This window comes from Lissotriton helveticus, chromosome 2_1, assembly GCF_964261635.1.
Source record: "Lissotriton helveticus chromosome 2_1, aLisHel1.1, whole genome shotgun sequence".
Classification (NCBI taxonomy): Eukaryota; Metazoa; Chordata; class Amphibia; order Caudata; family Salamandridae; genus Lissotriton; species Lissotriton helveticus.
Window position 1 is genome coordinate 119,894,701 of NC_136059.1, and position 16,357 is coordinate 119,911,057.

The 16,357-nt window shown below is 46.8% G+C and overlaps 1 long non-coding RNA gene across 1 annotated transcript; it reads right to left on the minus strand.

The window, feature by feature from the left end:
• Window positions 1-707: 707 nt before the first annotated feature.
• LOC144819243 (uncharacterized) lies at window positions 708-15,780 on the minus strand. Its single transcript, XR_013607244.1, has 2 exons — window positions 15,589-15,780; window positions 708-3,686 (listed from the first exon to the last, which is right to left on the minus strand). It is a non-coding gene; the product is annotated as an uncharacterized LOC144819243 (long non-coding RNA).
• Between the last annotated feature and the right edge of the window lie 577 nt (window positions 15,781-16,357).

The following is a 16,357-nucleotide window of genomic DNA, read 5'->3' on the forward strand; positions in this document are numbered from 1 at the left end:
TGTGGCACGGAAGCTGAAGCAACCGGGGCAGGTCCGCATCTGTGTGGACATGCACCTCCCAAACGCCGCAGTGAAAAAGGAACACCACCTAACCCCCACCATTGACGACATATTGGGAGAACTGAACGGCGCAAAGTGGTTCTCGAAGATGGACCTCCAGTCCGGCTATCACCAACTACCAATACACCCGGACTCCTGATACATCACCACCTTCTCCACCCACGTCGGTCTCAGAAGATACCGACGCCTCAACTTCGGGATCTCGAGCGCTGCTGAGGTGTTTCAAAACACAATCCGCAATGTCCTCAGCGGGCTCCCAGGGGTCTTAAACGTAAGTGACGACCTGCTCATCTATGCGTCAATGATCGAAGATCACCATCGGAGACTTTGTGGGGTTCTCCAGAGGATCAAAGAATCCGGACTGACTCTACATCGAGAAAAATGCCAATTCCTAAAAAACAAGATTAGTTTCTTTGGCTACACATTCTCTGACCAAGGAGTGGCCCTAGACCCTGACAAGGTACAAGATGTACAAGAAGCCCCTGTGCCTACCAACATCTCAGAGATAAGAAGCTTCCTGGGAATGGTGAACTTTTGCAAACGTTTTATCCCAGTGTGGTAAATAAATAATTAATTACCGGTACTATTTTTGAATACATTAATAATAACAGATAGCTCAATAAATAAGAGGCAGGATCCGAGGAATCTGAGTCGAACGGGCTTTATTCAGGCAAAAAGGAAGGGACAGGATCAGAACAGCCTGAAATAAATGACACGAGTGGCAGCTGCCACATCTCATTAACAGTACAAGGTATATATAGTAAAACATCACAATTACATTACATACAGTAGGCGTAACAAGTGACAAGCGTAAGATAAGAGTACATGGGCGTGAAAAGAAGGCGTGCACAGGGCATACACGTAGACATGTGATGAGAACGTCACAGAAGTGTCATAAAGTGGGTGGAAACATGGAGGGGGCTACCTGAGCAGCTGGGACCTTTAACCTAGTGGTGCGCGCAAACGGGCAATGACGTGTTACCGGGGAGAACTGGGGGCTATGACTTCTGCACTAGAAGAGGAGACTAAAGTCTGCGGTGTCAGGACGACATGTAACTATAGCATATCTGGTATCTGGTGTTTGGAGTACATGTTGATAGAATCTAAAAGTTATCAGGGCAAGGGCTACTTGACACTAAGGCTGGTGCATGCATATATTCTACATGTATTGCGTGTGCTATGAATCTTCCTGAATATTAATACAGTAGTTCACTTGCATGGAGGCAGAAAGACTAGACTATAGCTGAAGCTGTTTATGTGGTTCGCTAGCTTAGGAATGTGAAGACGGAAAGCGGAACTGATAACTAGAGGCATAACATATTCTTGGCAGACAGGCAGGCAGAGCCAGGCCGGGCACCGCGCTGCGCGGCAGGAAGTAAGTGAAGGGTCAGGGATGCAGGTGGGGGCTGCTTCGCTCCTCGGAGAGGGTTCAGGAGACTGGAGCTTGAATCTGGTGTCCGGGCCCTTTTGAGGCCTAGAAACGGGGACAATTCAATGAATTAACGTGCACACTGTAAAACGTGGTAACATAGGCCTAATACTCGTTGCTTTCACGAGAACTGGATACTGGCATACTAGAGTTGGACACAACTGTAATTGTGTCTTTAATCGATCATAGGGGGATATATGCATATCGATCATGCACATATAACATAGGATGGGGAACACGTAGGCACATATGACAAGGCAAAATTCAATTTTCCTCATTCCCTCCTTGTGCCCTACGTTTCCATCAGGAAACATCAATATTCATGATACCATCTATCTGTTCATATAGCATCATTTGCTCGTCTCGAATTGTCTTGGAACGGGACTTAGGACTAGGAATACAAGAGGTAGCACACAAGCCGCAAATCGCAGGGCCACATTGTAAACAGAGACAGCAACTGAATATAATCATTACTGCTATACCTAGAAATGACAATACTTTCCATCCCCAGGCAGATATTATACTCCAGAGCCAACCGGACCATGTCCAGGTGCCTGGATTCTGGTGTAACTGATGGGCAATTTTATGGAGTCTGGTTATAGCTGAATAAACAGATGGCGCGTTATTAGGAATGAAAATGCAGCAACTAGATCCGATGACTCTACAAGCTCCTCCCCTATCGGCCAGTATGACGTCAAGGACGAGACGATTTTGGAGCACGACAAATCTCATAGCAGATTGCTCTTCAGCTAAGTTACCTAGAGCGGAAGTAGTCTCATTCACTACTGCTTCAAGGGTTCTGGTTAGCCTACGTATTAACTTACTATTCTGGACAGGACCTATGAAGAAGAAGAAACCTTTATTGAAGTCTTGATACTGTTCTAAGGCAGTTTCAGTTTGATCGACAATTGGGGACTCGACCTCCCTTTTATGTCTAACGTGTACTAGATGTGTGTTTCTGTGATAATCGGATGGGGCTAGAAAAACTGGTGGCAGTAGGAAGGCAATGTAACATGTTCCATCCCAATCGAGGGGCAGACGAACATATGCGGTCTGACCACATACAAAATAAGAATGACGTGAGGCTTTGAAAATAGATTTCCCACTGTCACTATACTCGACCACAGTAGTACAATCACTATGTCCTTCATGTGCGGAACCATTCTTTCTGACACATAATTCGCCTTTCACGGGTAGAACTGAAATAGTAGGCAGATCTGGAGTAGTCTCGGACTGAACATTCAAAACCATGAAATTCGAGGAATAATTACCTAGATCATATACTTCATTTTCTAGATCTAACCCTGTTCTATGGGAAAAACCCTCCTTGTCTGGGAAACATGTTCTATTCAGAAGGGACATATCATTTGAGGATGACGTTAACGTGGACCATGCTCCACACGAACCATTATGTGAAAACGGATAAGGAAAGAGTGGCAGAACTCCCTTCGGTGTCTGGAAAGGGGGGAGTCGACCACACACCCAACAATTAGTGGCATTGCTGGTCTGGTGTGAATAGTGTAACATTCGGATAAACGTGTTATTGCGCATGGCAAGACGATAGGATAACTCGTGAGGAGGCAGGTCACTAAATGTGTGCTCTACTGTAACATTAGAAAACATATGTACATGTGATTTAACAGGGAAACATAAATGTAAGGCATAACTTATGCAGGTAACCATAAGACTCAGTAACAACATAAAAAGTAAAGCAACAATACATCGACTTCGAAGATTCTTTTGATAACGTATTCTCTTAGAGTTTTGACTAACTCTCTCACTGTGTGGGTCTATCTCATACATGTCAGGAACCTGTCTAACCGTTTCACCCGAGAGGGACTTAGACAATTAAACTGGCTGACTTACTAGACCTTAACTTATCTTTATACTCTTGCTGCGGAGTTTTCTCTAACAGGGGAAGTTTAGATTCAGTGTCTGGGCAGTCCTTGAGAACGGGGCAGTCCTTGAAAAATTTCTTTGGCCGAAGTCCATGAAATCTCTTTACATGACTGGAGTGCAACTACCCCTTCCTGCCTTCAACTTTTATGGCAGTCCTCGTTGTTAGCAATAAAAGTCTCGGTTCCTTCCAGCGGGGCTCCAGCGGACTTGAACGATCAAAATTCCTCACGAGGACCAGGTCGCCTGGTATGACCTCATGCGGTTTCACTTGAGTGTTGTCTGGAAAAGCAGCGGCAACCTGTGAACGACAAGAGTGTAGTGCAGACATCAAGGAGGCCAAGTAATCTGTCAGCATATTACTATCAACATCAGTAATTGTACGTGGTCTAGGTGTACCCCACATGTTTGGGGGACGACCGAACACTACCTCATAAGGAGATAGACCTGAACGGGAGTGAGCGACCATTCTCATATAGAAAAGGGCAACTGGCAGTGCTATTATCCAATCCACGCCTTTCTCTGCGCATACTTTGGCAATGCGGATTTTCAGAGTCTGATTATGTCTCTCTACGAGACCGGCTGCTTCAGGATGTCGTACACAGTGGAACTTCCACTGGTACCCTAACAGAAGGGATACTTGTTTCATGAGCTCGGATGAGAATGGCTGGCCGTTATCTGAATACACGACCCTAGGTAAACCATAGCGGGGAAAATACTCACGAACCAACTGCCTGGCAGTGGTCGCAGCGGTGTAATCTGGAACTGGATATGCTTCTGTCCACCTGGACAAAGCGCATACAACTACGAGGACATACTTGAAACCTCGACATCGCTCCATCTGAATATAATCCATCTGGAGGACTTCAAAAGGGTGGTCAGGAGGATGGAATCCACCTTGTTCCACCGGGACACCTTTACCTGGATTGAACTGACAACAGATCATGCAGGTACGCACTTTCTGCTTGGCTGCTGCTCGTAAATGCTTGTTAAACCAGAGATTCTGAATACTGTCTAACATGGCTTTTTCTCCTAAGTGTGCTGGACTATGTGCGGTGTTAATAATGACTTGAACCATAGAGTCGGGGAGAAACCATGTGGCTTTTCCCTTTGTCAACCATCCTTGATCTGTCTGGACCCCTCCTTGTTCAGACCATTTCTTGATTTCATCGGGAGTAGCATGTGACTGTATATCTATTACGTCTTGTGTAGGGTCCTTAACTGTCATACAAGTAGTCTGATCTGGAATGTCTGTCTGTGTCGTGTTAACTGGAATGTCTGGAGTCTGAGCTGTAAGCTTGGCTGTTCGATCTGCTAGATCGTTACCCTGGGAAATGATGTCGGTGACTTTCGTATGTGCCTTGCACTTCATGATAGCGATAGCTGTCGGTAAATGTATTGCATCTAACAGAGCTTGAATGAGGGGGCCATGCTGAATCTTGGTTCCATGAGAAGTCATAAAACCTCTTTCTTGCCAGAGCACTCCAAAGTCGTGTACGACTCCGAATGCATAACGTGAATCTGTGTATATGTTTACTTTCAGGTTCTTAGCTCGTATGCAGGCTTGAGTCAGAGCGACGAGCTCTGCTGCTTGAGCAGACAGGGTGTCAATACGATGTGTTTCTATAACTTCAGTTTCAGTAGTCACTGCATACGCGGCTACTAGTTCTCCTGTACTTGTTCTCATACATGAACCATCCACATAAAGTGTCAGGTCGGGATCAGGTAATGCAGTGTCTGTCAAATCTTGTCTTGGCTTTGTCATGGTGTTAACAACTTCCACACAGTCATGTGTGGCAGGATTTGAAGTAACTGAGGGTAACAGTGTAGCAGGATTTAAAATGTTGCAGCGTCTGATTTCTATGTGTGGCTGGAACAGTGTCAGTTCATAACCTGTTAAACGTGCAATTGTCAAGTGCTGAGTCTGTGTTCGGTTTAAAAGAACTTCCACGGAGTGTGGAACTTGTACTGTCAGGGAGTGTCCTAACACTATGGAATCACTTTGTCTGATAGCTAGAGCTGTGGCTGCAACTGACTTGAGGCATGCAGGCAGAGCCTGGGCCACTGGATCTAATGTGCTAGAGAAATAAGCACAGGGCTTGTATTGTCCTGCTTGATCTTGTGTGAGAACAGATAATGCAGTACCATCACGTTCAGTGACAAAAAGTGTAAAAGACTTACTGTAGTTCGGTGTTGCTAGAACAGGTGCTTGGCATAAAGCTTTCTTTAACTCGTTAAAAACAAGTGGATGTTCTTGGGTCCAAGGGAGGACAGTCGATACGGCTGCCTCCTGTGTCGTTAACTGTATCAGTGGCTTGGCTAGATATGCGTACTGAGGAATCCATTGTCTGCAGTAAGAAGTGAGGCCGATAAAAGCTCGTACCACCTTCTGAGTCTTGGGCTGTGGAAGATGTGCTATTAACTGGATACGGTCGGGTGTCAACTGCCTACCCCTCTTGGACAGTAAGTGTCCAAGGTAGACCACTTGCTGGACACAGAATTGCAATTTGGAAGGGGACACCTTGTGCCCCATCTCGGCCAGGAAATACAAGACTGTGAGTGACGCACGTTCGCAGTCACGTTCAGAACGGGCTGTGATCAATAGATCATCGACATACTGGAGCAGAGCAGTGTCAGTTGGCATGTGAATATTGTCTAGTTGTCTTTTCAGTGCTTGACTGTAAATGCTAGGGCTTTCTGTGAAACCTTGAGGAGCTCGTGTGAATTTATAGCTCCTTCCATTTAAACAGAATCCGAAAAGAAACTGGCTGTCTGGATGAATGGGGACACTAAAGAAAGCGTTCTTGAAATCGATAACAGTGAAGAACGTAGCTTCGGAATCAATGGCAGTCAATAGGGAAGAAATATCTGGAACCACAGGATACTGGGGTATGATACATTTATTAAGTTCTCGAAGGTCAATCACTAATCGATAAACTGGAGGAGCATTTGGATCAGTACGTTTCAGAATCGGAATGATAGGAGAATTACATACATTGGAGTCAGTTTCTACAACCACTCCTTGAACAATAAGCTCGTCAATAATTTTGGATAAGGCTGCTACAGCCTCAGGTGGCAATTTGTACTGTCGGATTCGTGGTAATACAACACCTTTCTTCAGAGTGACACGATGGGGTGTGATGTGCATACAACCTACATCAGTTGGACCTTGCGCCCATAAATGCTGTGATACATTCAATAATCTTGGATCAAAATCACGTAATACATAATGACCTTTAAAATCTCTCAAAAACAGTCGCACCCCTTCTGGGGAGCAGCATATGACTGCTCCTAATTCTTTCAGGGTCTTAATGCCTAATAAATTTTCTGGACACGATTTCGTGAGCAACAAGTCTGTAGTTCGGGACAATGGACCAACTTCTAGAGTAACTGGTTTCGATATTTCATTAACAATAGGCTTTCCTGAAAATCCAAGGGAAACATTTCTAGAGCCTGAGAGTGGAGCCCCTGAAACCTCGTCATGACTGATGGTAGTCCTACTTGCCCCTGTATCAATCAGAAACTTTCTGTCTTTCCCTAATACTTGACTGTGTACATAGGGACCCTCTTGGTCTACAGGAATCTCGATGAGAGGCAAGCCAACCTCCCTCTCTAGGCTGTTTCATGAATATGGCTGATAATCTGGATACTCTGACTGTGCGCACTGGTACATCTGCTGTGTAACGTGTTGTGTTGCAGCTATAGGCTGCGGTACTGTAACTGTCTGTTGTGCGTTCTGCGGTGGCTGGGAAGTCTGCGAAACTTGTTCTTGTCTAGGCGGACGTGGTCTCTCTTTCGTTTTACCAGTAGCTATGTTGTGTTTCAGAACTGTACATTCGTTTATATAATGACCTGGCTGTTTACAGTAATTGCATGTCCCTTTAACGGGAGCTGTAGGATGACTGGCTTGATTCGGACCCCTCTTCTGACTGTCTTGCGGAACAGTCTGTGCGACTAGTACTTTCATTTTCGTGTCTTTCATACGTCTCCTTTCGTGTTCCTGCTCCTCCCTAATTCTGTTCTGATGGTACTGTAGCATTTGGAGCATCTGTGACGGAGTATTAGCTTGCCAGGTACTTTCGACTTTCAGTACTCGATTTTTAACTTGTGGACTTGAATTCTCGACTAGTTTGGTAACAAAAAGATGTGGATATGATTCACTACTTGTTTTCAGACCACTATTAATAATGAAACATTTCTCAAATCTAGAATAAAAATCACTAGTGTCTTCGTCTTGTTTCTGTTTACAGGCTGAGATGGCATCCCAATCTTCCTTTTTCGTGGCTAGTAATCTTGGCAAGACTTGTATTAACAATTCGGGCAAAGCTTTAGCTTTATCCCCAAGACCGGTACCTGGAACTCGTGTGTTATCTTCAGTTTCTAATGCGGTCCAATCTATCTTTTTCTCTCCCACCTCCCATTCTTTTTCTTTAAGTTTTTCATATGTGCCCGCAGGCAACAGGACCTTTAACATTTTAATGATATCAGGATACGTGTATTCTCCCATACGGAGCATGTCCTTTAATTCACGGTGGAACCCTGCTGGATCTTTATCGTGACAGGGTATTAACTTTTTCATTTCCAAAAGTTCTATTTTTGTGATAGGGGTGTAAACAAATACTCGTTCTAGGCCACCCCCTTCTACCTTAACTGGATGTACTTCTCGTAACGGATTCTGTCTGTCTATGTAGAATGATTTTCTTTCTGGGGGTGGAACAGGAACAAAATGTGGATTCAGAAACGTTCGGTATTTGTGGCGCTGTTCTAGTATGATACTAATTAAATCGGTACCTAGACCTTTCCATCTGTTTAGGAGTAACTCGTTCAGTACATCATGTAAAGGACCTGGATCAGAATGTTGATCCTCATACAGTATAATGAGGTGCTGGATCATATACGTACCCACCAGACGCTGCTCGGCTGGGGGCAGTTTCAGAAACGTTTGGGCCACTATTTCATCTGGAAACGTGGTAGAATCACTAGTCCATCGAACTACCGATCGGGCTAGTTCTTGTTCATGCATTGTACTAAGTTCGCTATAACCTATTCGTGATTTCAGAATTTGATCGGGGGCCTGGAATACTTGTTCAAGAGAACACTGTTCTGGTACTGGAGGAGGAGAAACTTTCTTGTAATCTAGGCGTGAATGTCTGTCGGAAAATCTAGTTCTACCTACATACGCTATTCTGGAGGGATTCTCGCTGTCTACCTCTTCACTAGAAGAGTCATACTCTTTCTCGGTTGCTCTTTTTGCTTCCTCCTTCTGGTGTATACTGATAATTTCCTTACGAATTTTCTTGTACATACTTTCTACACTACCTTGTGTCTTGTGTTTTCCCTCCGCTATATTGTCACTCCACTTAGTCAGACCTTTCATCTCTTCTTTGTCTTTATCAGGATAATCTTGCTCTCTTATTAAACAGTTTATCAAGAACTGTAAAATCATATGTTGAGTCTCGACTTTTCTGTGTGCCATAGCTTCGTGAATACTTCCTGGATTCTCTCTTGTACGGACAAAACGATATATTCTGTCTAGATGTTCCTTCATGTCGGGCAGGGTGACCAAAAAGTTGGCAACCCTTCTTAAACGTACTGAATATAATACCATGTGATCTTCGCCTGGAACTGGATCATATATACATTCCGTAAGAAGTCGCTTGAGATCTGCGTATGTAGCCACTTTCGGCGTACGCTGTAACGCTGCGTCTCGCGGCGTCAGTCGTCTGACGTGGGGCGGGGTGATAGGAGCACTTCCCCCCACTGCTCCTGAACTAGAATCGTCAGTTAATACTGTACGTGCTGGTAAAGTAACTGGCAAAGCGGGTACATTTACTGTGGGCTGGTCCGGGGGTACTGGCACATTAACTTGGTCCCCGGGACCAGTGGCTGGAGGAACAGGAATTACATTATTTACAGGATGCTGAGGGTGAACGGGCGGAGTACGATTTGCATATGCTGGGACTGTGTCGTCCAAGTAGGACGAAAGAAAAATTTCAGCTGCGGTCGGTTTATGACGTAGCTTAATCGGGACCAATGGTGGCGGTAAATTACAGGGTGCTTCCGGGGTTGCCTTCGGCAAGCCCTCGGCAAGAAGAGGATACATACCTTTAATAAGGGCATTTCTCTGTCTGTCTGACTGTTCTGCTCTAACTCGTTCACCTTCTTCGATTAATTCCCTTTCTTGGGCTTTCTCTGAGGATTCCCTACTTAATTCTGTTTTTCTGAATTCTTTTTCGGTTCTTCTATGAGATTCTTTACGCCATAACTCGATGGCATCTTTCTGGGACTGTCTGGCTTTCTTTTTCCATAATGCTTCTTCTACTCGCATGATGCACTCGGCATCCCATGTACCTGATACAGGCCATCTATATTTCTCTTCAAGATCTTTCGTATAATCCGCCCATAAGTCTAGATATAATATGGCATCTAAGCCATGTTTGTGATACATGAAATGTCCAGGACTGTCCCTAGGAGGGACAGGAACTGCTTCTTCGAGTAACCCTTTTCTGGTTTTTATCTGACGTAATTTCGAAAACAGAGGCATGGCTGAGTTATACTTGGAACACAATACACAATAATCACAGTAATGAAATGGCAAACAAATCACTCATACCACGACATAGAAATACATTAATAACAGTTCGAACAGAATACTACCTGATACACTGAAAACATAACACATGAATTTCTCGAGAACGGACTTACTAGAATTACTGGATGCACTGCTAAAACAGTACAGAACATACCGGTCTCGTAAAGAGACACGTCATACCGTATCCACCTAGGTGAATACTTCGGACTGGATCTGTGTACCCAAACCCATCGGACCAGGAACAAACTAATGAACCTGTCTAGATACTTCCCCCGCAACGGTACTCACCGGGAAGCAGAAACTGAAGGCCTCAGACTGGACTGGACTGCTACGACGTCGGACTACGAACTTCGGACTTCAGAAACAGGTGGGCCTCCGGATACCTCGGACCTTGCTCTCTCGGCTTGGGCTCTGGTCGGGACGAACCGCATTCCACACCGCCTCGTCTGGATGCCGGACCGCAGTTCCCGTCTCCTCCGTGGGCCTGAGGGAGACTTGAAGCAGAAATATCTGCACGTGCACGGTAGAGTTCCGTCACGGCTGTAGAAGGGTCAGGGGGCCTGCGTTACATCGCCGGCGCGTGGGGAAAGGGCTCGTCCCTATTCGGGCGCCATTTATGTGGTAAATAAATAATTAATTACCGGTACTATTTTTGAATACATTAATAATAACAGATAGCTCAATAAATAAGAGGCAGGATCCGAGGAATCTGAGTCGAACGGGCTTTATTCAGGCAAAAAGGAAGGGACAGGATCAGAACAGCCTGAAATAAATGACACGAGTGGCAGCTGCCACATCTCATTAACAGTACAAGGTATATATAGTAAAACATCACAATTACATTACATACAGTAGGCGTAACAAGTGACAAGCGTAAGATAAGAGTACATGGGCGTGAAAAGAAGGCGTGCACAGGGCGTACACGTAGACATGTGATGAGAACGTCACAGAAGTGTCATAAAGTGGGTGGAAACATGGAGGGGGCTACCTGAGCAGCTGGGACCTTTAACCTAGTGGTGCGCGCAAACGGGCAATGACGTGTTACCGGGGAGAACTGGGGGCTATGACTTCTGCACTAGAAGAGGAGACTAAAGTCTGCGGTGTCAGGACGACATGTAACTATAGCATATCTGGTATCTGGTGTTTGGAGTACATGTTGATAGAATCTAAAAGTTATCAGGGCAAGGGCTACTTGACACTAAGGCTGGTGCATGCATATATTCTACATGTATTGCGTGTGCTATGAATCTTCCTGAATATTAATACAGTAATTCACTTGCATGGAGGCAGAAAGACTAGACTATAGCTGAAGCTGTTTATGTGGTTCGCTAGCTTAGGAATGTGAAGACGGAAAGCGGAACTGATAACTAGAGGCATAACATATTCTTGGCAGACAGGCAGGCAGAGCCAGGCCGGGCACCGCGCTGCGCGGCAGGAAGTAAGTGAAGGGTCAGGGATGCAGGTGGGGGCTGCTTCGCTCCTCGGAGAGGGTTCAGGAGACTGGAGCTTGAATCTGGCGTCCGGGCCCTTTTGAGGCCTAGAAACGGGGACAATTCAATGAATTAACGTGCACACTGTAAAACGTGGTAACATAGGCCTAATACTCGTTGCTTTCACGAGAACTGGATACTGGCATACTAGAGTTGGACACAACTGTAATTGTGTCTTTAATCGATCATAGGGGGATATATGCATATCGATCATGCACATATAACATAGGATGGGGAACACGTAGGCACATATGACAAGGCAAAATTCAATTTTCCTCACCAGACTTGTCAAATCTCACGAAACCCTTCAGGGAGCTGACAAAGGCCTCCACCACATGGCAGTGGGGCCCGAGGAGGAGCAAGCCTACAAAGACACTAAGGCAGCTCTGTCAGCAGATACAACGCTGTCCTACTTCAACCCAGCCCGATCCACCAACGTCGCTGTGGATGCCAGCCCCCATGGGCTTGGAGCAGTACTCGCTTAACTGCAAGGGAACGGCGAGTTGGCCCCAATAGCGTAAGCGAGTCGGTCCCTGAAAGACACAGAACAGAGATACTAGCAAATTGAACGAGAAACGATCTGCATCCACTGGGCCATCCATTGACAGTGTCCACAGACCACAAGCCCCTTATCCCCTTGTTTCAAGGATCAGCATCCAAACCTCCGCCGAGGATTGAAAAGTGGATACTTCCACTACAGGGATACGACTACCGGGTGGAGTAGAAACCCGGCTCGTCCAACCCAGTGGACTACCTCTCGAGGCACCCCAGGACGGCAACCAAAGCGGAAGAGGAGGATGCCGAAGACACAGAAGAATATGTCCGTCTGATATCGGAAAGATCCTGACCACTGTCCATGAGTCTCGAGACCAATGTAGAAGCTACCCGGAGTGATGAGTGCCTGCAATTGGCCGTAAGCGCAGTCCAATCGAATGACTAGCGGCCCATTCAATCCACAATGACCCGAAGGACGCCACAATCAAAGACTGTTCTGGAATCAATTGTGCGAGTCAACGATGAACTTTCGGTCGATAGCAGAGGGTATATGCTCCGAGGCCTGCGGCTAGTGATACCATGAAGTCTGGCTCAACAGGCAGTGGACCTTTCACACAGGGGACACCAAGGCATGGTGAAAACCAAAAGCCGACTGAGAGCCAAGGTGTAGTTCCCAGGAATGGACCCACTGGTCGAACAAACAGTAAGGGCATGCGCATGGTGGCAGGCAGCGGGCCAACCAGATCGGCCTCACCCCGTCATCACAGAGGGGAACCCTCAACGACCATGGGAGCGGGTGAGTGTAGACTTTGGACACATCCCAGATGTACACTATGCTCTGGTAATCATTAATGATTACACAAAATACCCTGAGGTTGAGATCGTGGGAAGTCAGACAGCCATGGAGGTTATCACCAAGCTTCAGAAGACCATCGCTACCCACAGAATATTCGAAGTGGTGAAGACAGACAACAGTCCACCCTTCCAGGGACAGGAGTTTGCAGACTATCTTAAAGCCTGGGGGATCCAACACCGGAAAGTGACCCCTTGCTGGCATCGGCAAATGGGGAAGTAGAGAGATTCATGCGTACTCTCAACAAAGTGATATGCATTGCGCATGCCGATAAATCTCCGCTCGAGAGGGCCATATACAGCTTCCTGAGGGAATACCGTTTGACGCCCCATCTCACGACTGAGGCAGCTCCGGGACCAGCAAGCATGGGCCAAGTAGTGCGAGACACCATCCCACATCACCCAAGCTGGACCCTGTCCCAGATCGACATGGAAAACACCCTATCCAACAGAACCAGCTCCAATGACCAGGCCAGTGCCAACCGACGGGCCCGGATGTCTGCCATTCAAGTGAGAGACAGAGTCTATATCAAGGACAGGTACCCAGGAAGCAAATTCCGGCTTCCATTCGAACATAGGCCCTGGATAGTTGTCCGCAGGACCGGCACCATGTTAACAGCCAGAAGAAGAACAGAGGAGGTCACCCGCAACATCTCGTTCTTCGAGAAAGTGGATGCCGGGACTCCGGACCCGCCGGTATCAGAAAACATGGACACCAGCCCACGTCAACCAGCAGAGGAGGAAGTCCCAGACTGTGACTAGGAGCCAACCACCACTGGAAACGCGATCCGGTCAGAACAGGGCACACCTTCCCTGCCGGGAACACCAGTTGCGAGTCCGCCGAGTGTTCTTGCAAGATCCCAGGTGAGCCAAACCTCGCGAGGGGTGGCCCCATCTCTGCCATCATCACGGGGGAGCACTCTAGGTATGGCCTGCGAAAATACCCAGCTCCATCCTCCCGGCTGGCTGACTTCATGGTGTGACGAATTGGGACTGGAATTCTAGTGACTGGTAATAGATCCACTTGATAATTGTTTGCTGTTTAATAAAGGTTAGAAGGAATGTAGCGTCCTCCGATCTCCGACGCGAGGTAGCCGTGCAGTCTACCCGCATCGGAGAAGTTACGCCCCCCTCCCCCATCACAGTCATCCCAGACCTAACATTATGAGGTGGTTCCCACCTTAGATAGGAAGCTATCCCACGCCTGAAGATCCAAGGTCTCTAAAGCCTTCTTCTATTTCTACATACACACCATAATACCACTCTCTTCAACAAAGTAGGTAAGCCATGTGTTGTAATGTGCAATTTACTAATGCAGTCTGCCCACTGTGGTTCTCTGCCTGTCTGCTCAGCCTGTGATGAGGTCATTTGGAATGTTGGGGTTGGTTTGCATGAGTTGAGGATCAGTTGGTGTGATGGGCTGAGCAGAGAGGACCTTGCTCCTGGTGGGGCATTTCTAGGTATTACCAGAGATTACCAGAAATTACTAAGGATCTTCTTGTAACTGTATACCTATGGATTACTGCGTGAATAAATCTACTTATACCATCTACAGACTTGTTTAAGCCTCCTACTTCGTTTTAACACTGGCGACGATGTAAAAAGCACCCATGGAGCTACCTTGGATGGATTGACTTAGGGGCAGATTTATGTTAACTGGCGCATCCCCAGGGATGCGCCAGTTAACATGCGCCACAGTGCGCAACTGCTCCGCCACCCATGGTGCGCCGCATTTATGATGCGGCGCACCATGGGGCAAAAACGGCACAGATGCGTGACGCATCTGTGCCGTAAAGGTGGCGCATTGCTGGAGTTGCGTCGCAAGCGCGACGCAGCTCCAGCAAGGCTCGGGGGTGCCCATCTTAACAATGCTGTGTCAAGACCTACGCCTGCTTCAAGCAGGCGCAGGCTTTTGACGCAGCATTGGCCTGAAAGTGACTGAGTGAAATCTCATAGATTTCACTCAGCCACTTTTGCGAGGCGCACCTGCCCCGGAACCCCCCCCCTGCGCCGGAACGCCCACAAGCGGCGCAGGGCTTTACAACGTGACGCATCTGCCTAGATGGTTCACGTTGTAAATCGTTCGTAGGGATGCGCCCCGTTTACGCCGCCTTGCGTGACGCAAAAGCGGCGTAAACGTGGCGCAAGGGCCTCATAAATCTGCCCCTCTAATACTTCAAGTAAGTGGAATGGATGAAACTAGGCACCCCACATGCCCCACCAGTGACCCTGTCAACGGTCGCCCTTTTGACTAGTTTGTGCCAGTTTCTGTTTGCCTGCTTGCTGCCTTTGAGAAATGACTGAAAGTCTCTGCTAAGTTATCCCTGCATTGACTCTCACTGACTCTTCATTGGATTGGCAGCTGTGACATGTGCTAAAGGAAAACTACACTTCATCTAAGCTGTTTTCAAGTGTATGCCTCATCACCCCAGTGGTGGAAAGAAACGATGGGTGCTGGGTATGGAAATCAGTGTGGAAAGCAGCGATGCGCCCTGGGTATTGTCAGCAGTGAAAGATGCAGCGATGTGTGCATCCCTGGTCTGGAGCCTTCGTGTATATTCAAGAATGATTACCAGCCGTTGTGGGTGCCCATGAATAACCGGAATGTCAAGTTAATGTAAATCAGCTGTTACTTGCTTTGTTCGTGTCCGGAGGCATACATCGAGCCTCGGGGAAGGTAGCACTTATTTTCAGCCACTGGGTGGTGCTGATGTCTTGTTTTTCCTTTTCTTCAATGTAACTTTCGATAGCCATCGGAGAAAACCAAGTCTTACCGCTTTCTTTCCTTTGAGGTGACAGTTGGCGGTTTCTGTCCGGAGTCGTCTTTCCCCTGCCACCTCAGTTTGTGACTGATGATGTCACAGAATCTTCTGGCAGTATTGGCGATCTTAGGCGTCATAGAATCCTCGGGGGCAGTCGTGAAGCAGAAGCGCTTCTTGCGCTGTCATTCTTTTCTCATTCTGTTTGTCTGGCTTGTTGTGCGAAATGCGTGTGATGTCATCTCGCATTAACATCATCGCGCACGCATGCCGCCATTTTTGGTATCCATGGTTACTGGACTGCCACAACATCGTACACGGAGAGCTGGTAGTTTGTTTTCCTTTTTTAGTTTTTGTGTAGGGAAAACTTTACATCATTCTAAGATTGTCACCATGAGAACTAATTACTTCCTGCCTGAACCTTACACATGGACTTTTGTGTTTTGTGGGGCTTGAAGAGACTGTCGTTTGCTTTGTGTCTTACCTTATTCGGGAGCGAAAATCGAGCTCCGGTTCTTATTACAGAATGACTTGGATTTTGTTGACCTCGGGTGAGATATCGCTCACCAAAGCAACGCAGTTTGTGAGTTAGACAAGGTGTTTCATCCTGTTGTATGCCTTTGAGACCACGGTGACTACGTTTTTTGTTTTAGCTTTTTATTTTCTTGTGGTCTGTTTATATTTTTTGTGTTCTCCTCACAATTTGTATGTTAAGGGGGAGTGTGGGTTGTGTTTTGGCTTACATACTTTGTGCGATACTGGTACGCACAACAGAGAGACTACC